The sequence below is a fragment of the Adelges cooleyi genome, unplaced genomic scaffold, assembly GCF_023614345.1.
Source record: "Adelges cooleyi isolate 19-005CV unplaced genomic scaffold, UGA_ACOO_1.1 ACOO_flye_CR_arks_rails_tigmint_CR_PRNA_108, whole genome shotgun sequence".
Taxonomy (NCBI): Eukaryota; Metazoa; Arthropoda; class Insecta; order Hemiptera; family Adelgidae; genus Adelges; species Adelges cooleyi.
Window position 1 is genome coordinate 10,849,086 of NW_026095761.1, and position 27,369 is coordinate 10,876,454.

A 27,369-nucleotide genomic window follows, 5' to 3' on the forward strand; every position below is an offset into this window, starting at 1 on the left:
GAAATATATTTTAAATCATAAGGCAACGGAAAGAGCCGAATTTTAAATAAAACTGATTTTAAATCAAACTGATACCAATTTTTAATTTTTGTTATTAAAATTGTGCTATAAAATTTATAAAATTTATAGTTTTACTTTTTTAATGTTTTTATAATTAATCTAAATAGGTTTTTATTAGCTAAATAAAAAGTCGGTCTTTTAGATTCCATATAAAAAGTCGTTGGCTGTTCCTAAAAAATACAAATTTTAAATACCGCTTAAGAGTTACACCATAAAGTGGCTTGTACAATAGTCATGTTTTATCAAATATACACAATAAGAAAAATAACTAGTTTGCAAATTTAAAATAGCTCCTAGACACACGGTATTTGGATGATGTTAGTTTACCCAAGTCGTAATTGATTATATTTATATTATCGCAGTAACGATAGTTGTGCGCCAAAAACGTCCGAAAGAGGGAATAATATTTTGCATCAAAAACCTACCTAACCTTTACAACCTATGTATTTCCATTTTCCACTATCCAGGATTTGCATAGACCAGTCGGACCGTTTGTTGTTACGGTAAATGTTAATACACCAGCGGTCGTGACGAGAAAATAATACCGGATACTCTATAAAAGTCCAAAACAACTAATTTGCATTGAACGCGGCGTTTCGGCTAATTCCGGGACCAACGATTGTCGTTGCATTTTACACAACAGCAACGATAACGATAATAATAATAATATGTTTTATAATTATTATTATATAGCTGTTTGTACACGTTTTACACGGCACGTTCGCCTATTAATATCACTCGGGGGCTTCCGTCTCCCCGACATTAAAAACATTCCCCCTCCTCCCCCCGTAATGTAAGGCATATCCCATGAACGACATACGACACCACCGTAGTCACGTGTCGAAGAAGATGGTACGCATTAACGTTATCGTTGTTATGTTTTCCAGAAATGTGCCAAGAGACCGGATGATGGCGCTTCGTGGCACCGCTGATGTGTCGGGTCCGACGGTGAAGCGCCTCCGCCTGACACTACCGCGACCGGCTTATCTACGCTGCGGCTAAGTGACGACGACGCCCATTGCCGGCAAACGACACAGTACAGCTGCTGTACGACCACGCTTAACATATTTCCCATTCCACGTACACTCGAATAGATCATGCATTTATAACGTATGCGGATTTGTATGAATAAGAAAAAATAAATCGTTATAGTTGGTCTTTAATTCCGGAAAAAATACCGTCTGGGTAGAAAAATATTAATACCACGTCGCGCTACTTATTTATTAAGGCGTAGTTTTTCGCAAAATCTTATTCAGAGCTATAAACTATAGTGCATACTTATGAGTATAGTAATAATACATGTACGTTAATGGGGGTTTTTTACTTGAAATACGATCAAACTAGGTTTTATGGAGAGAGAAAAAATATAAAAATTTGTCCTGTAGAGAGATTTATTGTGATATTCTAATGAAGAAAATTACAACCAATAAAATATATATATATATATATTTTTTTTTTTTATTCGTAACCAAAAAGTTATATAAGATCTATAAATAATAAATAAAATAATTATCTTTTATTAATTGATTTACAAATGACGTTATTCACGAATAAAAAAATGATCTATTATTTGTCTAATCATCCAGTATTCATTATCTTGCTCAAATTTTGACCAACTCTGCTCATTGGTTTTTTTTAGAAGGCAATTTATATTATATTGTCCGCAAACAAATCACTCATAATAGAACTTGTCACTCCCGTTTTACATACACTGTTTTATTATAAAATTTGGACTACAATCTGTTATTGGAAACGTTAGATTTGTGGCCCCCTGCATAAGCACAGTTTAAGGGAGGGAACGTTCCTGGCTACAATCATTTTTACGGAGTTAAACATTTGTGAAATGGTTGTTTTAGTTCGTTTGAAACATAGATATATATAATAGACTAGATTGTTACCTGTACATGCCACCAATAGAGAAGTTTGAAGCAGCCACTTTCCGCCATTTCGGTGGGAATTAGAACCTTATCACGCGAGAATAATATATGTTTATAACTATCACATATATATACAATATTGATAGAATAATATATACAGATATATATTATATGCATTGATAACACACATAAATCCCACCAGAATGGCGGACCGTCGGCTTCAATTCTTATCGCTAGTTAGCAATCTAGTTTATTATATATATCTGTGGTTTGAAATAAGAAATTGTATACAACAAAATGTGATAACAATAATTTAAAAAATAAATAAAAAAAGTGTATAATATTCTAGTTTTTTTCATAAAAAATAATTGATAAAAACAACGATTAAAAAAAATAGCTAAAAATATTTTAGTTAGGCAATCATACTTCTATTTTAACAGAATTATTATACAGGCTTTATATTGTCGAAGGTGTTGATTGCGAATATAAAAAGCAAACAAATAACTAAAAACACTTACCACGGGCATCTGATTTGAACGCAAATAGATAATTCCTCGTTGTTCAGTTTCCCTTTTACACAAATAAGTCATAATCTAAAACAAATGACAAAATTATTTTTGTATAGTGAAATATTTGATAAACAAATAACTCAACAAACGACACAATATGTAGTTGTAAACAACTACATATTAGTCATGTAGTAATGATATATTTCTATTTATATTTTTATGTGTACATAAATCATCATGCAGATAATTAACAAAAAATATTTTATTTTTGTCGATAACCTTATCTTAAAGTAAAAAAAAAAAATAAGGGAATATTGCGAAAATGTGAATAATGCAAGAAGACTTTGAAGAAGATTTGAAAAAATATGAACTTTAAATTGTAAACTTTAAAGTGTGAAACGATTTTTATTTTTTAACTGTTTTTTTTTATTGAAGGCAGAGTATTGAATGAATGCGATATGCAGTGAAGAAAAATATTTAAGAGTAAAACTGCAGGACCAAATTGAGTGCCAGTAGAAGTATTTAAGGTAATTAGGAACGAAGGCATGACATAGTTGATAGAGTTCTTCAACAAGTTATTACCGAAAGGAGAGAATGTTTCCAGATTTTCGGAAAAAAATAACGAACACTTTTTTAAATTTTATTATGAATATTAATGTATTTCGACGAACTGTAAGAATAAGTAATTAGCTGTACAAACGCACGTATTGTAATATTTTTGGAGATGTCACTCATTAGCTTGGTTAGATTTTTCTCAAAAAAAAATTATAATTTCTGGCTCGAGAAGGCAAAATACAATTTAAGTAAGTTCTTGGAAATATATATCATTAGAAAGGGTTCAATGTTCTTTCAGAGTACAATCAAAGTAATGTTTCATGACACTTTATCACATTCATAGGAATTTAAGATATTTTTAGAACTAGATTTAAATTAAACAAATTGTTAAACTGTGCGATACAATCGATAAGGCGTTAAAAACAATTACGTCCAGAGTTCAAATTAAACGCAAAATAATTAAAAAACTTGTATTTTGAGTGTAATATAAATCGAGTTTTTAAATACAAATAATAATCATTATAGTTATTTTAATGATAATTGTTGTAATTCTCATTTGGAAATATAAATTCAATTATACCAAATTTAGCATAGGGAAAGGATTACAGTCACTACAACTGTGTTTATGGTACTAAAATTATTTGATTACCTAACAAATTTAAAAAAAAAGTCCTTATGCTATAGATTTAAATGTTAATTGATCTATACAGTTAAAATTTTATTCGTGGTTTCATAAGAGGACCATTATTTATACAAAATACTTACTAATTTCATTTCATTACTGACAGATAAACCAACACAGGCTTTAATTATTTTAAAAAAAAACCTAGACATATAGAATATAGTTTTTTTAATAAGTCTACTGTAAGTATTTCAAAAAAAAAAACATGGTACCCGAAAAGAACGGGCAAGTATATCTGTAATGGTATAATACATATTAACATACTATAATATTATGTTATTTTGATTGAGCTTACAAGACACAAAGTCACATATGAGTTCGTTGCAAGGGTATTTTAGTTCCTACTAATAACATAATATTCTATATTAATCAAATATATGTTAATATTATTAATTACGTTTGTTCTGGCGCTTCTGTTAATATACTTATATTATTATATATCCTTTAAATAGTTGTTATACGATTTAATTAATATAATAACAAGTGAGCTACTATCACTGACCTATTGCTTGTCATGTTTTGGAAATGGTCCAAATCGCATTTCCATAGGACATTTGTCTCGACTACCGTTTCCTTGCGAATACTCATCACGTCGCTTAAGACTTAATATCCGTAACATTTTTAATTCGTTTTATTTTCATAGTAATCTCAAAAAGTGTTATTTATTTTTTTGTTTAATTAATTTTCCGTCCACACGTCAACTATTGTACAGATGAAGAATTTAACCGGAACCACCCACACCCTTTTGTCGGCGTTAAACGATTTACACACTTTATCTTTCTTACAGTGTCACTTCTCCTAGACTTTCTTCATTTCGAGGACATTACACTCGGTAATCCATTTTCAACTCGGATAAGAAGATGTTATTTATTGCTTTGCCGAGTAATGCAGTGTTATTTTTAAAATTTCACTAAAGACGAAAGAAAAACACTGTTCAGGTCTACATTTCGCGTTAGTCAGTCCTTTAAAAATGTATGAAAATGTAGGAAGACGCTATACCACCTATTTTTACTAAGGTGGCTTACAGGCGCAATTTTCATAAGCAACTAAAAACGTTTATCCAAAACCTGATTTATACTTGGAATAAGTAGAGAAAATTTAAGCGAAAGTATAATTTTAACTAGACTATGAGGTAAATTATTTGCATTTCGAGAGAAGCCGACTCGCTTACAGTAAAACCAATTATTGTAAGAAACTCTAATAAGTATTTCATTATAGGTATAATAATTAAGATTCCTAGTATAGTAGGTACATTAATAATATTTTAGATTCCGTGTACAAATTAGCAATAGTTTTAATTTTATTACATTCAAAAGGCAATAACTGCAAGGGTCACACTAGAAAAGTCTAAATTCTTTCAATTTTTTTTTTTAGCCAGATCATACAATACTGGTAAAATTATGTATAAATTACAGCGGTGCCTATCAGTGTAAGACATCCATTGTTTGTTTGTATCCGAAGTGTACTTTTTAAAATTAAAATAAATTGATTATTTATGTATGTAACCTTAGTATATGGCCTTGAACTTATGGATTTTACCAAAAATCACACACTTTAGTAGCGTATAACTTACTTGACGCCGGTGTTTCTGGATAACAAATTTTGCAATTTAATTATTATTATAAAACTTTGATGTACATAGAACACGTGGCAAACATTTTGGTGTAAGAGACTTTTATTGGTTCCAAGTTGCGAGGGTTGAAATTTGATTAGTTTTTGTGTTTAAAAAAACAAAAAATTAACTATGTAAACAATTTTTGTTTCTTAATAAAAACATTAACTTTTAAACTAACTGTTTTAAATATATTTTTATAGACGGGTTCATATTATTCATTTTACAATATATTTAATAATCATATTTATAATATTTTGAATGATTTTTTAGTGTAGAGACACTATCAAACATTTTAGCGGATGTAGGTAGGTTTACTGGGAAAAAAACGATATTGTTCGCTAATCGCAGGGCAAAAATTAAACAATAAATGCAAAAAATGTAGAACATTTTTTTGTTACTAAAAATTAATATTTACATTTTTTTACAAGTACAGTTTAAACGAAGATTGCGTTCAGAGTTTAGCATTGTTTAATTGATTATTTTATTTCAATGTAATTTTATTTTATTGGATAGAACAAATAATCGTTTATTCGAATGACGTTGTTTGTAATAATACATTTTGAACGTTTTAAGTTACCTAACTTAGGTTACGCAAATATGTTATCATAATAGTAGCACTTAAAAAATAAGTTAGGTAACTTCTCGTTATATGTTAATTATGCGAATAATTTTTTATTTGAGCAACGGTACTGTGTTTATTTAATTGTAATTTAACCGTCTCATAACGGCAACATTAAAGCCCTGTTACAGCTACGCCACAATGATGAATACTGTTGTTTGAAAATGATTGAATAAACAATATAATTCGTTAAAATAATATCATTACACGTTATGCGATTTGGTTCAGTTGTTAATTGTTATTGGTTAAATTTCGCTAATCCCCGCCTGCGTGTACTCTGCTGTCCGTTTCTAAGCAATAATAATGATTGTAAAAATCTTACGATATTAAAATGGGAACGGGCATTGCCGTGTGTGGGTAGTGTATTATAATAATATAATAATATAAAATTACTCCGCTACCAACAATAGTTTACGATTGTGCGCCGTACAAAAGCAAAAGTAAAACGACGCGCAAGACGTGTTGGCCTAAGATTTGTTCTCGTCACACACACACACCAACACGAGCTAGACACCAGGCAGAGCCCGCCAAAAAAAAAAAACAACACCACGCGGTTCCCGAGTGTGGCCGGTCTGCTCTCTCCCGCCGCCGTACACGGCCTCCGGCAATCTCCGGTATAACAATATTATTGTTATTGTTCTCCCGGCAACGGCTAAGACCATCCGAAGGCGGGATCGGGGAAGGGGAGAGCCGCAGAGTTATCCCGGGCCCCGGACAGGTGAATGAGCCGGCGCTTCGTGGGAATCGCTCGCATATTTTCCCTCTCCCGCCACGCTTGGCCACAGGGGCGTTCCACTTTTTACCTGCACGTATTTTTAATAGTAAAAAAAAAAAAAAATCAAATACAACAAAAAAAACCCGCGCTCCCTTCTTTTGTTACAGTACACGCAACACCGCCGCAGCCTCAGCCGAGTGCACAACAAGTATACCCAAGTCTCTTTGCATCACCTCCGGCACACAGAACACGGCTTCCATTGATCGGAAACAACGCGCCAGGACTATAATATAGGCACAGGGCACTACATAATAATATTGCCGCCACCGCCGCCGTCTGCTGACCGGAGCCGGCGGAGTCTCTGTCCGGCAATCGTTAAAAATTCACCATTTCCAACACATTCCTGTGCTAAACGCTAAACGGCATAAACAAGGCCGGTCCAATAACCGTTAGACCGCGGAATAGATTTAAATTCATTATTCAAATCGGACCGTCAAAACGGGTGGTACGGTGTTCGAAAAATGTGCCTTGTAAAACCTTATCAAAAATCCAACATCTGCGTCGACCATCCGAGTATAATAAAGATAACCCGCGGCTCGTTTTGGACATTGTGCATAACACACAAAACATTATCATCTCTTCCGTAACATTTGTCTGTGCGTCCAAATTATCGTTTATCTCTGGGCCGCTTGTCGATACATATTATTATTATTATGAAATATACATTATGACATCATTATCGAAATAATTATGTTTGTGTTATCTTTTCGGTATTCACGTTGGGTTAAACCAAAAATACAAGATCTCCAAGGACGATTTTTCACACGGAAATATCGCCCCAGTTGAAAATGAGCAACATGAAAGCATTCGATTTGAAATATTTTGCTCCCATCGACATCAGTCGGTTTACTGTGAACATTGACCTCAAAGTTTTTCCCTCGTAAAGCAGTTTAAATGGGACAAAAAAAAAATGGAATTTATCCTAAAAATATGACTGTGATGGTATGACAAAAAAAAAATGGTAATCAATAAACAATTCTCATTACTATAGTTGAAGCTTTAAATTCAGATTTTACGATAAGTTGCTTATACTTATTACTCCTTGGAAATAAGGGCGTCCTCTTAATGTTGTATACACGACTTCCCGTTGTTGTATCAATTCTGTACAGCGTATGTATGTATTTTATGTTCATACCACAACAATATAGATAATGATATCAGAAATGTTTATAATTTATTCACTTCACTTAAATCATTTGCACTCCATACAATGTTCTGGTCAATTATTGCATCATTATTTTAATCCCGACAACCCGCGATTACGGGACATGTATATAATTGCACTGTAAATGTCACGGACCCTTCATACTTTATCTAAGTCCAAGTAAGATGAAAATAATATTATAACATTACACATGGCACATTTATAATTATTCAAATCAATAACATTTAGCGAAAGAAACGGTATAAATTATGTTATTATTTTGTTTAAATCATTCACCATTAAATCCATTTACAATTATGTAAATTAAAATCAATAAATAAAGAGAATGGCCAACAATAGAGAGGCATATGAAAAAATTGCTGCAAACCAATCCTTGGATCTCAAACTGTAAAAGAAGAGATTTTAAACACAATTATTGAACTATGTGTATAATTTAACACCATTTGTGTTAACGGAAAGTAAAATAACGAGTGACTAATTAACGAGATAATACTGAACTGCACTTTCAAGGAACATTACAAAAAAAAACAATTTTATTGCTGTAATTATTTTTTTTTTGGCACGAAAAACAAAATTAAAGAGATAAGTCAGAGGACGGAGACATGACCCTACGTTAAAATTGTCCAAAGAATAATATTGCATATATATATATATATGAGTATATTATGTTTAATCATGGACACTTTGATTGTTTGCATACTTAATTTCTGTAATCTAATAAAATAGTCGTGCGACAAATTTTAGTGCATTCTAATGTAGATAAAAAATTACTGAAATTATAAAAATGTATTGCAATTTTTCGATTAACAAAATTCAACTTATCAAAAATAGGTAAATTATTTTTAATTGTTAATGCCAATGAGCTATTTATTTTCGAAATAATAACATAATTATTATGTTATGTGCAGTACTACGGTTTATCGGAGTTTCCGGATGAAATAAACACACAGTACAATATAGCTAAGTGCTGACAGTTCCTACAAATACACTTTTACTCGTTTGTTTCAAAAGTAAAATTCTTTGACTCGAGTTTCGGATAATTAAGGCAGAGTCTTTAAATGGTTTACTCGCATAAATAATAGGAAATGGAAATGTCCGTGTCAGCCTGTCAGCGACCGAGATGAATACACAATGAAATAAATTCACTGGAAAACATTTGTTTAACACTTTGCTACCTCTGGAAGACGCTTTTAAGTCGAGTGTTTCTTTTTAATTATCTAATGCCCGTTTGTATTGGTAATTTATACATTTTAATGTTCATTTTATTTGACTCGTGTGAGCATAATACAGAGGAGAAAAAACAATTACTAAAATTAATATATTTTATAATTATAAAAATGAATTTGCTTAGGACTAGCACTGTAATAATTAAGTAAACTACTTTCGGTACTTATTGAAACTGTTTTTGCAATGACGTTACAGCGAATGACGTATTAGGTATTATCGGTAATAGCAAAATATAATAATGTTTTAGCTTTGGCGATAACAAAATCATTTGCGAGCGCTTGCGAGAATTGAATTACCATTAATGTTATCGACGCACAAAAAAACGTTAGCGCACTTTATACAAATATAACATGTACTCTTCAAAATATATAGCAAATTTCATTCATAACTTAAACATGTTATTATTATAGCTGTTTGGAGATTAGTTAATTATAATGTGTTTGTTGCACGAGCATAATTAAAAAACCATAGCTGACTTCGGTGTATATGTTATCATCATGAGAAATTATAAAACTATACTCAATGAACGGCCAAAATATTCAATAGTCCGAGCAATTGCACAAATGACATCCTTATTTATAAAACATACACATAACTAGCCAAGCATACATACATTGTTTGTATAAAATAATAATTATGTATTCATATTTTTAATTATAATTTGAAAAACACATGAATGCCGTGCGGTTGTCTAACTATAAATTAACAACTACGACAACAGGTGTTATAAAATATTATAGAAATACAACGGATTTTTTCGAACTAGAACTTTAACAACGATTGAGAACTTAAACTGTTCAATTATAGAATTTGTGCGTTAAGAAAACAGACAATTTTTCTTGGCGGATTCATTCAGACTGATCACAATATTCGACGGGGAGAGAGTATGCGTTATTATTAATGCAGTAGGTATATATGTATTCGGTTGGATAAAAGTAGAATCACAGAGAAATATCCGACTAGGGATCAATATACCTGAAAGAATAGAACATCCAGAGATTTGGCGGCTTCGGCCTTGGGGCTCACCCTACTCTTCGGTTGGCCGTTTCGCGGTAAAAAGATGCTGGCGACAATAATAGCCACGTGTTCCGAGAAGTTGTATATTATATTATTAATATGTTTTTCGGCTACGGTCGTGAATCCGAAACTACTCTTCGGCAAGACGCACATTTTTCAATTCCGAAACAATAGTTTAACGCACGCATATACATATATACACAAAACAGCGGCTGTCAACAGGACAAGTGTACAACACAGGTACATTGACCGCGATCCGATAATGTGAATCTTATTATTATTATTATTATTTATTTTTGGCCATCCGTCCGACCAACCTAACCCGTCGTCCGCGCAAATGGACCGCCGCCGCCGGTACGCAGATTTGGTTTTGTAATTTTCGACTGTGATAATATATTATGATGTACTCATCAGTCAACTGGTTGTTGTCAGCATAAGGTCTTTGCTCTTGCTGTATTATTTATATTAATGTATATCCGCCATACGAACCGCCGCCGTTGAGCAGTTGTATTTTTCATTCAAGCAAATGCGATCTTGTTTTGTATTCTAACTTCTTTAAAATTCATTGCACAGAAATAGTTATTTATTATAATTTTCGCGTAATGCCTGAAATCATCTAAGTACTCACTTATGTGTGATACTAATAAGGGTAAGGGTAACAAAAGAGTAAAGACGTGCATTTAACATTAAATATATAACCTGTACAGTTAGGTATAAAAAGCCAAAGTCATTTGCTTAGCAAAAACAAACAACCGTTAAACATGTACAATGTCATTGAAATATGTAAAAAAACAGTGTTCCGTAATAACTGTGCACTTTTATTATGAAAAATTTCTTGTTCTAACTTATACTTTGTTTTGGAATTTTTTTTTGTTTAACCTTTTATTATGAAGTTCTACCGAGAACTTTACCGTAAGAACATTTATAATAAAAGTTCTTCCAAGAACTTTTGGATAGGACTGACTTTTATGTAGAAGTTCTTTATTATAAAAAATCACTGCAGAACACTTTTTAGTCTTTTATAATAAAAGTTTTCTTAATGTAAGTTCATGTATGCATTTATTGTATAGATTTCAAAAAAACATACTTTTTTTTTTATAGCTCGTCGGTGCAGATTGTGAATGGAAAAGTTAAGCGGTTCTTGATGTGTTTGCATATGTAGAACTTAACATGTGAGAACTCATATTTAAAATGTTCTAGTAGGAACTCCTAATATCAGAAATTTTATGAGTTGACAAGTTCTTGTTGAAATTTTATGTTAAAAATTTAACTGGAAAAGTTCTTGTGAAACAGTTGAACTGGGCAACTCATTTGGAACTGTTTCGTTCCCTGGTAAAAAATATTACAAATAAAATTTAACACGTCACAGCCTCATAGATAAATAAAAACTTAAAAGCTCGTTTACCGAAACACGGGTCTTTAATAGGTTTACAAGATTAACCAAGATAAGGCATGTTTCACAACTGGTTTCAGAAAACAGCCCGGTAAAAAGACAAGTATTTTATTACTCAATTATTGGCCGATTTCCCATCGAGATAAACGGTCAATTATCTTGTTTTGTGGTTTACACTTATAAAAAGTAGTAGTACTTGGGAGGGCGGAGTGGTGTGCTCAGCCAAACAGCCGAGTTGAATGAGACGGCGTTGGTCGTTCAAAAACATTTGTACGTACCTACTAACAATACACGAATAATCAATGTAATGTGACCGAAAATGAATCATCGCTTATACTTCTGATAGTCTCACATAGTTTGTGATATTTGATAGAAACACGTTTTATTTTGAAGATGTTACTTGTTATTGGGCGGATAAGTGTAAATGAAAAAATCTTTGATAAAAACATGTTTTTAAAATATTATCGTGAGAATGTCAAACATAAACCGAACAAAATATGTCGAGAGAAGTCCAAAAAACGCCACGTGTATTCAATTTTCTGTTATGTAATTTGTGCGTTCACACAGATTCGTTGAAATACAATTAATATGGTAAAATTCGTTTTCTAATATAAGTTAATTATAATATATAAATGTTTGTTGTTACCTTAATTGTACCAATTGTTTCTCTTTATTGCAGGAAATGAAAAAAAAAAAAACTATTCTGTACGCTTTCATAATTATTGTTTTCTACGAAACACGTACGTTTTATCAACTGTATTTTAAACCGGCAAAACCAATATCATCTTCAACCCAGAGGTCCCAGACACCGCTTAACAAATCCGGAACAAATTAAATCTATTTCCGGAGAGAAAAAACGTAAACGTCTGTTTCGAAAATGTATATTGCGGTACATTATCTGTAATAACAACAATACTTGTGTCATGTGACACAGGGCCGTCTTAGGCTATGCAGGGGCGGCGACCCTTGGGCACTCAGAGTTTTTGAGGGACTCTTTAAGAAAACATAAAAAAAAAAAAAAAAAAAAACGTAAAGATGGAACTGGAGTGATACTTTGACGTATGTACTTTGATTTATTTATGTATTTTTCGCTTCTGTTTTTGGCACACGAGTAGTGTAGTGTTTAGGGTGTTCCGAAGAAAAAAGTATATAGACACAATATTATTATTTTCGCTTGTGGGTTGTTTCCGTTGGAAATCAAACGTGCGTGTACACAATATAATAATAACAATAATATATTTATATTTCGACGTCCGTCGGCGGCTGCGTCGAATAACAACGCCCAAACGAGCAATGGTATAAAAAAAACAAGGTAGTAAACAAATCGTTGTCGGTCATCGCGCGCGCCCGGTCGTCGCAATTGATTAACTTTCGATCCATTCATTGAACTCTCTTTTCGTCGGAGCGTCAAAAATCAACAACAACAACAACAACAACATGGAACAAAATAACAAGCCGTTATATCTCTGGTGTGTGTGTGTGTGTGTGTGTGTGTGTGTTGTTAACGTTTTATGCGTTTATATCGTGCCTGGGCAACGGTCGTACTGCTTCCCCCCACCCATTCTTTCCCCAGTGACAATCATCATCATCATCATCATTATATAAGCGCCTTTCAATAACACAGATAGATGAAGCTATATACATGTAGAAGTGTGCGCGTGCTCTAAGTGCGTTTGTGTGTGTGTAAATGTTGTACACAGCGTACGTTACAATAATAATATGTGTGTGTACGCCGCGACAGTTCATCGACTCGGCGACGGTATGCAACAACAACAACAACAATAAAAACAGCAGCAGCAGGCACAGTACAGCAGTATTGGTCATTTCGTTGGAATCCAACGACCGTAGCAACTACGTCGCCGGCGTGCGCGGCACGCTAAGTGGAATTCCACGATATTATGTTTTTACATAGTACACAGCGATGACGTAGCTATATATATATATATATATATATATATATATAGGTATGTAATGAGAGACCGCCGTGCGATTTCCTTATAGTTGGATAAAGTTCACCAAGGTCGACCGCATGCGTAGCTGTTGAGGTAGTTTACTATACAGGAATCGCTATGTACCCACTACTATATTACCGTGTTACCGAACTACCCTTTGGCGAGCAGAGCTGATCGTAACGGTGTTTCGGTCAGCACCCAGCAGCCGCATATAGCTGTTGTTATTGGACCACGAGTACATGTTACAATTAACGTACGAAATAATCGAAATAACTCATGATTAGGTATCATGGTCACACTTTTTAGACAAGTAATGCTGTACCGAAATAGGCCCAGAGAGAGAGAGAGAGAGAGTCATTGATTTCAATCACGGGGTCTGTGTAACTCATACATAAATACATTCACTCGTAGAAGTTATTAAGGTGTAAAATGTACGACGGGAGGAAGGGTGGAGTGTATGGAGTTATTTTTATCTGCGGGTATTACTCAACCGCACTCCATCTCCAGTCTTAAATTTTAAACTTTAAAACTAACATTTAATAAAGTATATTAGTCACCATTTAAGTTTCAAATGTTGAATAATGCTTTAGCAAATACTAAAAAATATTGTTTAATTTTTGTCTAATATTTTACTATAACATAAATAAAAAAATGTTCAAAACACTAGAAAATTGCTATTTTTATAAGAGTAAACTAGTGTAGGCGCCAAAAGAATCGCCCGGCATTTAGAGAATGATTTTCATACGCGAAGATTAGGGGGTGATTGGGGGGAGCTTAGCCCTCCCAAAATTATTAAAAGCCCCCCAAATAAATTATTTGATCACTTATCAAAGTAATAAAAATAATCCTTAAAACAATCGTTTTAGGTAGAAAAATGCTAACCCTCCCAAAAAATTAATCAAATCTCCGCATATGGTGATTTTTTTTAAGTGATCTACTCAATATCTCATATTGTGGTTTAATTAGTTTCTCAATTTTTATTTTTTGTAGTGTTTTTATACAACGTGATCTCAATTTTTTACAAACTTTTATGTTTTTTGAACCCCCTCCAAATGAATTTATTTATATCAACTTTACTAAAACGTATAAAAACGTTTAAATGAAAAATAAGTTACTAAATATTTTGACTGGTCGATACCAGGATTTGGATAATTATTTTTGAAGTTATTAAATTTTAAGATATAAAAAAAAGGTGGAGTGTAGTATTATTTTTATGCCCACGCCAATAAATCATCATACATAATATACGTTTACAAAATACCAATAAGAAAATTAGGTACTTATTTAATTTTTATTGGACATATAAATATAATTTGTATTTTAGATTGCGTCAGTCTGCCTCAAATGGGCTATTAAGTTCAGATTTTTTTATTTTTCAGAATGGTGTTTGATTTCCAACCGAAAATAGCAATATTAATCCAAGTTATTCGATGGCATGGTTAAGTTATTTTAAAAAGTTGCTTCGCCTACTCTTCGTGTAGAATTGTGGGTGAATAAAAAATTACTTTTCCTATAGACTTTGTATTCATTATATTTCATAGTCATTTTGCTACGTCCATAACAGGTACAGGATATTTTAATTCAGTTCCCATGGCTCATGCTTACATCCAATTAAAATATATTATGTTTATTCGAATGTATAATGATTAGCCGTGAGTTCAAACAAATTGCATGCCAACTTAAACGTTCATTATTAATTTTGCATGAAATAAAATAACGCGTTGTTTAAATGCATGGCGTTCGTTAAATTCAAAAAACAATAAAAGAAGCAATCAACTTTTCTATTACACTAAATTTACATATTAACATTATATACCTTTACCACCTTGTAACGCGTTGGCTTGTCGGGTTTAAAGCAATCCAGCTAGGCACATAAACTCGTCTATTCTATAATGCAACGTATCTGTACTAAAAAATAATGAATTCAATATTATTATAGTATTCAATTAGGCGAATTAAGATAAGTTAAAAAAAAAAACACTCGGGAAACAATATTAATAATTATTTATACGTGTATAATAATTATAAATATAAATATTACCACAGTATAATAACAAGGTTTTAACATAATACAATATCAATGGTAAGAATTTGATAAAATCATTTATTGTTTCATCATGTTGGAAGATAAGCTCTGAAAGAAGATACATCCATTATTATAATAAAAAAAACCACACTTATACAATATTTAACATTTTAATCAATAGTGCACTAAAAAAATCGAGTACTTTTAATTATATAAGTTATAAAAAAATATTTAAAAAATATAACTATGGTTTTCTTTTATCGTTAGCATACATAACTATTAGCATTGAGTACAGACTGTTACATTCTATACTCAACGCTATTATCATTGTACCTTCGACACAAAGCTAAAAAGTACATACCTATGAATTGTACACACAATGCATGATATTGTTGGATCTGCTAGTCATAATCGTGTACATTTTTTTTTGACAAAAAGACAATTAGGTTTGGTCGTTTGGATTAAAATGACTTTCCAGCTCATAACTCTCTCAGTGTCCACCGCATGTGAAGTACGCAACGCCAACGGGATGCAAGGTCAAAAGAGCATACTTTTATTTTCAAAACAAATATCTGATTTTTCAATTTTCAATTTTAACCGTCCTAGTTTCCGAAAAAATAAAACTGAGGCAACCTTATCTCAATAAAAAAACTAACCCATTAAGAATAACCTGAAATTCAAAATATTATCAGAATCTCATTGTCTCTCTACAACAAGAAGTAAGAGAAATATATTTTTATGTCAAATTATGGTTAGTATTAGCCTGTCGAAATATTCAAAACAATGTTAATTTTTGACAAAAACTAAAAATAAAACAAACTTTTTTTCGGAGAACATTATACTTTAACCTCCAAACAAGTGACCTCTCATATCACGCTGTCTTTTTTTTTGTTTAGAAATTAATTTCTTTGTTTAGTTTTAACAATTTACTTTATGGGTTACATAATAAGTTAATTTGCATGAAAGGAAATTATTAAAATGTGAAAAACACTATATTTTTCTAAAGTTTTTTTGTTACAGGAATATAACATTATCATTTTAGTATAATATAATATTATATAATATCTTAGTAACATATTGTATAATATCAAAAATAGCAATTAAATGAAAACACTGACTAAAACAGACAACAAAACTCCAAGAAATCAAGGGCTCGTTTTTTAGTTGGAACAACAAAAAATTGACCAAGAAGAAGAGTTCAGTAATAAATAGATTACGTATAGGGCGCACCAAACTCACCCACGGATACTTTAAGGAATCATCAACGGTCTGATTCACCATTCTGTGAGACCTGAGGAGAGGACAATGCAGAAAATACTGCAACGAACGAGCAAACCTCAAACTCACGTGGAAACTAGTCTGGCACTGAGAGCTGAAGACACATAAGTAATTTAAAAAAAACACATTTCTTCAAAAAAAAAAAACTATTTAAAAAAAATCACTTAAATATTGTTAAATAAGGAAATAAGCTTTTTAAAAAAATAACATAACATATTGTATAAAAAAATACAATGTAGTTACGGGTACATAGAACAGGAATGAGCGGAAGGAAGGACAATTATTATTACACTACCAGCAACAATAACGTTATGCTGAAGTATTTTACTTCCGAGATGGGTGCCTAAAACAACGACAAGGATAAGTCGCGTACGATAACGAATATCGCGTACCTGAGAATAGGTCACGCTGGCCTTTGTGCACTGTGCATTACAACGCTATGTTGTAATATCGCTGTAATATACAGAAAACAGTCGGTTTAAGGGGTCATCGGTTGGCAATTTACATAAATATATTATGTATGGGCAGACAATATTTGATACGTACACATATGGGCTACGAGTGCGGCTAAAATATAATTCATTTGTAAAGAAATAACTCAAAAATTCACCAAAAACCGTTTACTATACCATTTTTTGTACATTCTATGGATAAAAACAGTATATGTGTAGTACTTGGTAATCAATAAATCACCGACTAATAATTATTATAATACTACAACTAAAACTCGAATGAAAGTAAAAGACTTTCATAATAAACTGGTGGAATTATACTTGAAGTATGAGGGGTATCAGGGGTGATTTTAAGGGCCTACTTAAAAAAGGACCATTGCCAGTGGACTCGGTGTATGGAACGCACATACGGGTTGAAATATGTAAAAATATTACGTTACTTTTTATATGATAATTATAAAAATGTTATGTTAGGTAATGATGACACCGTCGTATATTTGATAAATCACGGTAAAAAAACAAATAGATAACGTAAATGAAATTTACAATACGGCAGCTTACCCCAGTAACCGACCTTACCTTATGGTACCTTATTGAGTTTGTTATACTAATATTACCGAACGGCAAACGGCGTAATAGTCGGCCGACCCCGTACAACGTAACATAATATTATTACCAGTGTGACGTTGACGTTGTAATGAATAGGAAATTAAACTGTGGCTTTTCCCATTAGGCTGGCCGTTGGTGGAAAAACGAGCGACCGCGGTGTAACTTTGGGGTCGGGTCTGAAACTAGACGTCTATTCAAAAACACCCCTCTCCCCTCCCCCCCTCTTTCCTCGACAGTGACTACCGGCCCAGACAGCGATCCAGAGCGACGGTGGTGGTATATAGTAATAAAAATATTATTATTTTCTTCGTTCGCATCGTTGCGGCCGCCGAGGGCGACGTCCGTCGTGGCGGGAAAACGACGCGTGGATGCGCGCGCACCGGCGGCGGCCGTCGAGGTCACTGTACTCGTGTCTTCGTCCCGCCGCGCCGCCTCCTTTACAGGGGGCAATCAAACCGACTGCGGCGGCGACACCACCGCCGCCGATGCAACGGTCTCTCTCTCTCTCACTCCTAGTAGCCGCCGCCGCCGCCGCCGCCTGCTCTTTCGCTCCATCGCATTGTGGCGTGTACGCGGAAATCGCTACGGCGGCAATCAATGAAGCGGCGGGCCCCCTAAACTAGGGTCACGGCCGAAGCGGCTATCGTCCGTTTTGATAATAATTCTGCGCTATATTATAATATTACACACTACCTACTTACAATAAATAATGTCTACACATTTGTACAAGCGAATTAATACAGCCGTGTCTCGTGCAGTAATAAAATGCCAGACAAGTGTCACAAGCCGTCCCGAAGTTAATTTCTGTATTCAATCCCCGACGGCGGCACATGAGCAGAGCGAACCCGTTGTGAGACCAGACGTTCGTAGACAGGACAGGTGGAGTCATAGTGAACAACATGTATATTATATGACCCAAAAAATTATAAAACGGGCCTACTAAATCAGAATATACAATAAATTACCTCACCGGCGCGGCCCCATCGTCTAAAACAAGAGAGACCACGGCGGGCCTTTACCCGACTGCACCCTAACCCAGTTTCCAGGCAGTAGCGGATTCAGGAAATGAAAAGGACAAGCATCTATAATATGTTGTGTCTAACTCAATAGGATCGGTTTAGGGGATGACCCGAGTTAGGCACTGCCAAACCTAATACGTCATAGTGTACCTAGACAATGCGAGGATAGCATTTCATAATATGGCCGATTAAACGAATGTGAAAATTTGAAGTCTTATTATTATTAAAATTCGCACATTTCCACGCAAAATACTCGTCTAAATAAGTACAGGAATTCTTTAATGTAATACTGAAAGAAAAATATTCAAATTACCGGGATTGAGTTTTTTTTTTAACAACTATATATTATATATTATAATATAATATAAACGCCCAGAGGGCTCAAGTACAGTTTTGTTTTGTTACTGATCAGTTATCACATTACTTTGTTGTTTTTGTTATAGGTATGTTAAAAATTAGATTGAATATAACCTATTATCTACTCGTAACACATGTCTTTTGACAAAAAAAAAACCTCATTATAAAACCTTTTGAGTTACGCATAGAAGTTAAAATCCGTTTTACCCGACAAATACCATGTGTACATGACCCGATGTAAAGGCGTATTGATTTTACAAACAATGCTTTTAATTTCATTATATTTTATATGAACACTCAAGCCATACAACAAATCTGTAATAGCTCAAACGATTGTTTTGAGCAGAATTAATCGATCAAAATATATTATTTCGGATATACGCAGAAGGTACAACTATAGGTCAAAAATTCAAATAATCTATCTACTTCGAAGATCCACAAAAAATAAACCGATTGAAGACATGCATTTTTAAAGTAGTGTTAGTTAATGCGGTACAACTGGTTTTGTCTATACAAAAACAATGTTTCAAACTACGAAATTTTTTATCAGCAAAAAGAATACACATTTTATAGGGGTTTGCATCCCATTTTAACCCCTAATGAGTGGATGATGATTCATAACCCTGTATTTTTTATTAATAATAGAAATAACTGTGCAAGATGCAAGTTCTAATATACATCAATTTGTTTTATTTTAGGATAGTCGTCGAACTTCGCGTCATATATCCGGTCAGTAGTTTCACAAACCTTTGCTACAAACTAACATTTGACACAAATGGCCTAAGTCTTTATGCTGTTTACGGCGTAGAAAATATTGGTTTCATCTCGTTACAGCACCCGTGACGGCTTCTCAAAACGGTCAAACAGTATACAAATACAGGAAGGAACGACAGCATATTCTTAAGGGATTTAAAGCGGTATTTCTCTAAAGGAATACTTTACCCTCTTTTTACCGTGAAGTCGGGTAAGATGAGTAACGGTGGTTAAGCTTACATTCATCATAGATTGAAAAATACAGTATTATTTATTGTATACTTGAAGTATATAATACTGTATTAATAAATTAAATAGTATATACATGTAATAAACGCATTTAAACGTACACTATTTAAATTAGACTCAAACTCCTCAGATCAATAAAGATCTACGAAATATAGCCGAGTTCGTGGAAACGTATTCTACATTCTATTGTACATATTCTCATTTGTTATGTTGATATCCATTTCAAGCCGTGATAAAGTTGCCAAACAAACAAACGCATAAAAATAATATAGTACATTCTTTTGTGTATTTTGTTGTACTCCAATTTGGTACATCCAATTATTAGGATATAAGTTTTTTGAATTTTAAAAGAAAAGATTCTCATATTTTATATTTTTGTCTCAGGGCTAATTAGCAACAAGACATACAACTGCGACGTTTCTATTTTGTTTGCGTACATTACATTTATATTTATATATTTTTTATTTCAAGTATTTCGACGACCGTAGCTTTGCCAGATAATTAGCATTAAATTTGTCTGGTCTTACTAGTTTATTTTTTTACAGTTTTACACTTAGAAAGCATTAACGGTACAACGGTTATAATAATTATTTTTAATGTGCAATTTTACTAAGTATTCTCCAGATGGGCCACAGTCGCATGCCGTGCACTGTAACCACATTAAAATGTTTGGTGCACAAATGACTGCGCTGTTGTTTTTGGCTTATGGCTAATTGTAATATTGTAACGTCCGTTTGCCGGAAATAACAGTAAAACGTTTTAAACGAATAACGTTCGCGTCAGACACGATTTATATTAAATTGTATAACATATAAAATGGCTATAATTCAATGATCGTCTTCGGGTATTATAAAAAAAAAAAGAGAAATCCGACCAGGCGACACAGAATTACATTTAATAGGTCGTTGAGAACACACATTATCTAGCATTATTTGTCTAGCAGTCTAGGCAAACATCGATATGGCCACCACTGAATATATTATACTATATTAGTAAATAGTATATTATACTATTCACGGTGCGCGTGTACACCATCTGTAGGCAACAAATAATTCGTTACAACGGCAGTGTTGTTTTTGTTTCCGGCACTGCTATCTACCGGCCACTATGTTCTACTATGTTAAATGCAACTACACTGTAGCTCTTCCAAATCCCGAATTCCAGTTGGGATCGGCAATTGTTTACAAATCGAGCAAAGTCATTTACCATTTTTTAAATTAAACAATCAACGATAATGACGTGCATTTTACGTGCCATATTACGTACATGTGTTTGGAACGTTTATTTCATAAAAGTAATGCATACCCACGGCTTTCCCGTTCCCGCTTTTAAATTTCTAAATAAAATACATTAAAAATCATTTTTTTTTATATCTAACCGAAAAAAAAAATAAAATTTAGTACACAATTTTTAAAAAATCATAAAATAAGATTATTTAAAAAAACAAAACCCATAATTTTGGATAAGTAGCCAAATATTTCTGAGCTTACACATATAGGAAAATTCACTGGGTTTTTAATGCATTAGGAGTATAATTTAAAGAATGATAATAATATTAGTATTTTGTTTTTCTATTGGAATGACATTCAATAAAGAAATTCACATTCGAGATCCACTCCAAATTATGTAAGGCATTCCTCATAAAAAATAATGTCATCCAAGGAATGCATTCTTTGCCAGCACTGCAATTTGCAAATACCATATATTTTATTAATATACCTTTAATAAATAATAATGTTTTTCTAAAAAAAATGTCTCAGCTTAACATTTTTCAATATTTTATTTTTACTGACACTCGACTTTTTTACATAAGTTTTTTAGTATTTACATTTAAATATTTGTGCTACTTAAGAGATAAATATTAGCGTATAAAATAATCACAATACAACTGTACTTAAAATCAAGACTATATTTGTATTATATTAAGTATTTGTGATATAATTGTGAAAAAACGCTTCATAAGAAAATTGTTAGTTAAGTTCTGCCGCGAGGAGTTTGAGGTTAGGCTTTAGGAAGCGTAATAAATCCCCATAAAGATATTAAGGAAAATCTTCGGCTCAAAGAGAAATAACGATGGAGAGTATGAAATGAGAAACAACGAGGAATTGAATAATTTCTATAAGGAACCTACCATTATTGGGTCCCTAAAGAGCACGAGAATAAGTTGGGCGGGGCACGTATGGAGATCAGAGAGAATGATTGGATCAATAACTAAATGGAAACCCGACACTAAAAGACCTAGAGAACGCCCTAGACAAAGATGGATGGATAGAGTACAAGAAGACTTGAAACTTCTGAACGTAAGGAACGCAGAAGAATGTGCAAACGATAGAGAGGGTTGGAGACAATATGTTGTTGCGGCGATGAGCCTTAAAGGTCTGTAAAAGCTCAGAAGAAGAAGAAGAATAAATCCCCATAAAATTCAGTTTTTATTAAAAATATCCTTAATCTAATAACTAATATTTTTTTATATTTTTGAATATATGTGCTGTAGCAATTATTATTAATCGGTGGATCTAAAAGATCAATCCAACTTTTTGTAACTTTTGGAAAAATAAGCTTGTAAATGTATCGTTTTCTACAATGTTCTTTGCTAAAATGTTTATATACGCATTCCTTTGACAAAACGCTATAAAGAGTTGTGTAAATGTAGTATTTAGTAGGTATATAATATAAATATATATAATATAAATGGTGTTTTTATTTATATTCTAATGGATCTAAGGACTATATGTAATTGACATTAATGCTTATAATATACTCAAAAAGAAAATACAGAAATACATAACATTTATTTTACGTTTTGATTTTTCTTTTAGAATGTTGCAAACAAAATAATAACAGTTATCTTGTTTACTGCATTATAATTATATACTGTTAATTGTGAGCTACTTATTACAATAAAGCAATCAACAGACGGCTAATCAACGGCATGAGCCTAAATACTGAGTGTTATAACTATAAGTTTCCCAGAACATAATGTGGTGTGTCATTAAACAAGTAATATGCGTCGCTTTTGAAACCGGCGTGTCGGTAGATTTTTATTGCGCCGTAAAATGCTGTATCCCGGATATTGGTCGTGGAAACTGGGAGTAATCGACCCTGACCACTTTTGGATTTGTGTAAAACGTAGCAATAACAGCAGCAAACATTACTTTGATCACTGGCATACAGACAGACAGAATACCGAAAACAGTCGACCATCGTCATCATCATGGTGTGCACACACGAATGTGTCTTGAGAAACGATAATTGTTCTGCAACACCACAATGGGCAATGAAAAAGGTCGCTTGACTTTATGCAACTACAATAAAACATTACAATACATTTTTTAATAGGATTTGGATAATTTTATTTTTGACTGGAGAATGTTTGATAATTCTAGATGAGTAATCATTTTGTTGACATACGAATGATAGTAATACATAGTTAGCAAATCAACTTTTAATTTATTAAATTTAACTTTTTTTTTTTTTAGAATTCATAAAACTCAATGAAACTCTAAAACCACCGTATTTTTGGGCAAACAGCTAATATAAACCTAGTTGGTGTAAAATGAAGTTAGCTATATACTTGTATAGTAAGTATGAGGTTCAAAGTACTCTCATTCTCATTCCACATATTATTTAGGTGTCCTTTTTAGTTGTAACTTCCTAGCGAAACACAAAATGTTTAATAACAAACATAACACTGAGTTTATTCACATTTTCCTAAACAAAGTTGACAAGTACAGAAATGATTCTAGAAAGTGTATTGTGTCAAACGTTAAAATTGTCTATAATAATATTTATAACAGTTTACAAGGGGTTACTGATAATTGAGGACCGGTCGGCGATTATTATAATTTATAATAAAGACTGTTTATACAGTTTGTGAGCTAATTAAAAAACGGCAAGTGTCGAATTATAATGTCTAAAATATAAATATGTATAATGTCCATAATTATAATATGTAAGTTAACATAATAATCCATTGTCTAATTATTATAGAACTATTATACCTACTAGTATAGGTTTAGGGGTAAAACGATCATGCAACGTCAAGCCTAAAACGTGGTAGGCATGCGTATTCAAAAAAGTAAAGATCTTACAGTATTGAAGTTGAGGCACATTTGCAATATCGTTGGTTTTAAGATATACAGATACAAGAACGGCGACCGATTTTATGCGGTATTCCCGTCGTCAATAATTTAGATTTTTAAAGACATTTTTAACCGACTTGGAGTTAGTAGACTTTTTTTTTGTTTGTAAAAATGTCTCAGGAGCTGCACTTTTCTGAGGAACTAAAAGTACAAATATACAAAATTAAAGTCATCAAGAAATGTTTTCATGGGCGATTAATAAACAAAATTTAGGACTAAGTATTTGTTTATACCATTGATGTAATAATTCATATTTCTCAGAATTTTCTATAACATCAGCATTATAGCTGGTATGTCAAAATTCATGATTATGTTGATATTTAATTTTGTACATGTCATAACATCAATTTGTGTTAAAACTGCGCTCAGTTTGACAGAAAAATACATCTCCTAAGACATTATAATATTGTACAGAAGAGCTCTAAGTTAATTGCGTTGTAAGTTTTGAAAAAAAAACAATACATACATAGAATATCATAGTATAGAATTCTCTTTGCTATGTTGACATATCAACAATTTTAGCTTTATATTGATTTTCATTGAATTGCCTGTACTCGATGCCTTCAATAAAAAGGTGGAATGGTATTGTGTAACGTGCCCCCGAGTAAACGGGGGGGAGTAACGGTAAACGGTGAGACAAAATCGCATTTGTATTATCGACTTGTTTATATAATTTTTTGTCTTCTATCGAAAAAGTTGACAAAAAAAAAACCAAGAGGTTATTCGTTTAGGCCTGGCAAATGTTTGTTGTTTACAAACAAAATGCGTTTTATTAGGTTACCCTATAAAAACTTAACAAACCCGATTGCCATAGTCGCCGGGGCACTGGTTTCTCGAGTAAAACGCGTTTCACGGGTATATTACACAGGCAAGTACATAATATAACAAAATACATACAGGCACCGTTGCCAGTATCATAAACGTCGGATTGGCCGTTGGCGCAGACACACGGTGAAACGGTTCCTCGGCGATAACCGGATGTCCGCACGACTTTGTCCATAATCGGAAGGGACGCGGACGTTTCGCTGAACGCAAAACGGATATTATTGTATACGGCAAGATAAAAATTACCGAAGAAAAAACAAAGACAACCCGCCCGCCCGTTGCATACAATCGCCGTTATTAATTTGGCAATTATGATTATTGTTACACGCCACCAAACAACGATGACGTGTTGCGTGCGCGCGTTTTTCTAATTATTATTATTTTACTATTTAATTTTTTAAATTTTTTTACCATAAGATTACACTACTGTACGCGCGCGAGCTCATTGAAACGAAAATACAACAGCGGAAAGGAATAAAAAAAAAAAATAAGCATTCACCTCGTGCAATATAATATGTACATAATATTTCTGTATGTACATAATAATATCATTATACCATTGACGAATGACCTAGTGGGATCGGTTCAAAACCCATTCATATATTTTTTTTCCGTTCTATATTCACGCGTAGTTTTTTAAACGTAAACTCTATTATCTAGGCGTGTGTTGTTGCTTTTTATTATTATTTTTTTTTTTATGAATGAACGTTGTGGCATAAAATAGACACACACACTGACACACAGGAAGTTGCGTGCCACCGACGGTTATAATATAGAAAACTAGACGGGCGACTTTTGGCGCGTGGGAAGGGGAAGCGACGGCGCACACGGGCACCGGAAGTACAAAATAATAATACAATGGTCAGCCGAGTACAGAGACTTAATGGGACGGTTAGGTACAAAACGATAATTGGAATCGATGAGATCCATGTTTACACGCAACGCCCACGTTTATCTGTATGTATAAATTACCATTGTGATATAATACCGTCGACAGATATAATATTTTGAAATCGGTTTCACACAAACTTGGGGGCGGGGGTATAGTTCAATAACTATACAGTTATTTTCATACTGGTTTTATTTTAACGGCAATAAGTACAATTTTTAAAAATTTGAGTTGCAAGATTCCACCCGGAACGACAAACAAGATTGTGAGTTTTTAAAAAAAATGTATACCTATTACAAGAATTCTGCAAAAACGCAAATAGGAGAACTGAATATTTTTTTACAAATGTATAAAAATATCAAAGCGATAATTTTATTCGAAAATGTCGAGTGTATTTTCCTAATCGACTTGTCGTTATTAAGATTCAAATTTAGTTCCTAATAAAAGTAGTACTTTCACTTTGATACTTTTTACAATTTGAAAGAAATATTATATAGGTATATATTTTTTAATAAAAATTTTATTTTTTCTAATACCATTGCTATTTAATAATATTAGCAAGCATGCACGTGTTCTATAGCGACGAGAGCTCAGATTAATGTGTTAATTACTACATTATTCTATTAGCTTCTTTATATTATCATGTGATGTATAAATAAATGGCCAACTTTAGACCATCATGACCCAGGTTTATCCACGAATAGACTTCATAATATTATTGTTAATTATTATTAACAATATTAATGTGTTTAATAAAAAACTATTATAAATAAACACAAACCGGATGCCATATTGTACGATTATCGGCGATATATGTACTTTTTGGCAGCTTAATGAACAGTAAAAACTAAACACGGTTGTGTTATTTTAACTTTATTGCCAACTACTGAAGTATAGACACATTATTAATAATATAATCTTTACTTACATAATCGAATACTTAAACGTTATTAATAGTTGAGAAATTCTATATTATTATTATAATTGAACATGGAAGTTAATAGTGACTTTCTTTTAAAATGCATTTAAGGGAGTATCATTATATAAATGCAGAGTATATAATTTTTAACACGCGTTAATACACCTACCTATTTACAAATTATAAGTATGGACACAGCTTGCGTTTGTGTTTATTAATTTTAGTAATTTATTTTTAAAAAAATGTACGTTAAGTTGGAGAGGACGATACACTCGATTTCTATTTGAAATTAAAACTCGATTAAGGCCTTGACCAATTTTGAAAATTATACAATTAAATAAACTAAAGTGATTGTACTTAATGCAGTAATGATCAGTGTATAATAACCGTTTTTATTGAGTGAAA

General features: G+C 32.6%; 1 protein-coding gene across 1 annotated transcript in view; it reads right to left on the bottom strand.

Annotated features, from left to right (window-relative positions):
- Positions 1-27,369, bottom strand: part of LOC126847387 (3-phosphoinositide-dependent protein kinase 1) — a 148,420-nt gene that overhangs the window by 116,557 nt on the left and 4,494 nt on the right. The window contains exon 2 of the mRNA XM_050587566.1: positions 2,456-2,530. The gene's annotated coding sequence lies outside the window, so the exon portion shown is untranslated. The remainder of the gene's footprint in view (positions 1-2,455; positions 2,531-27,369) is intronic.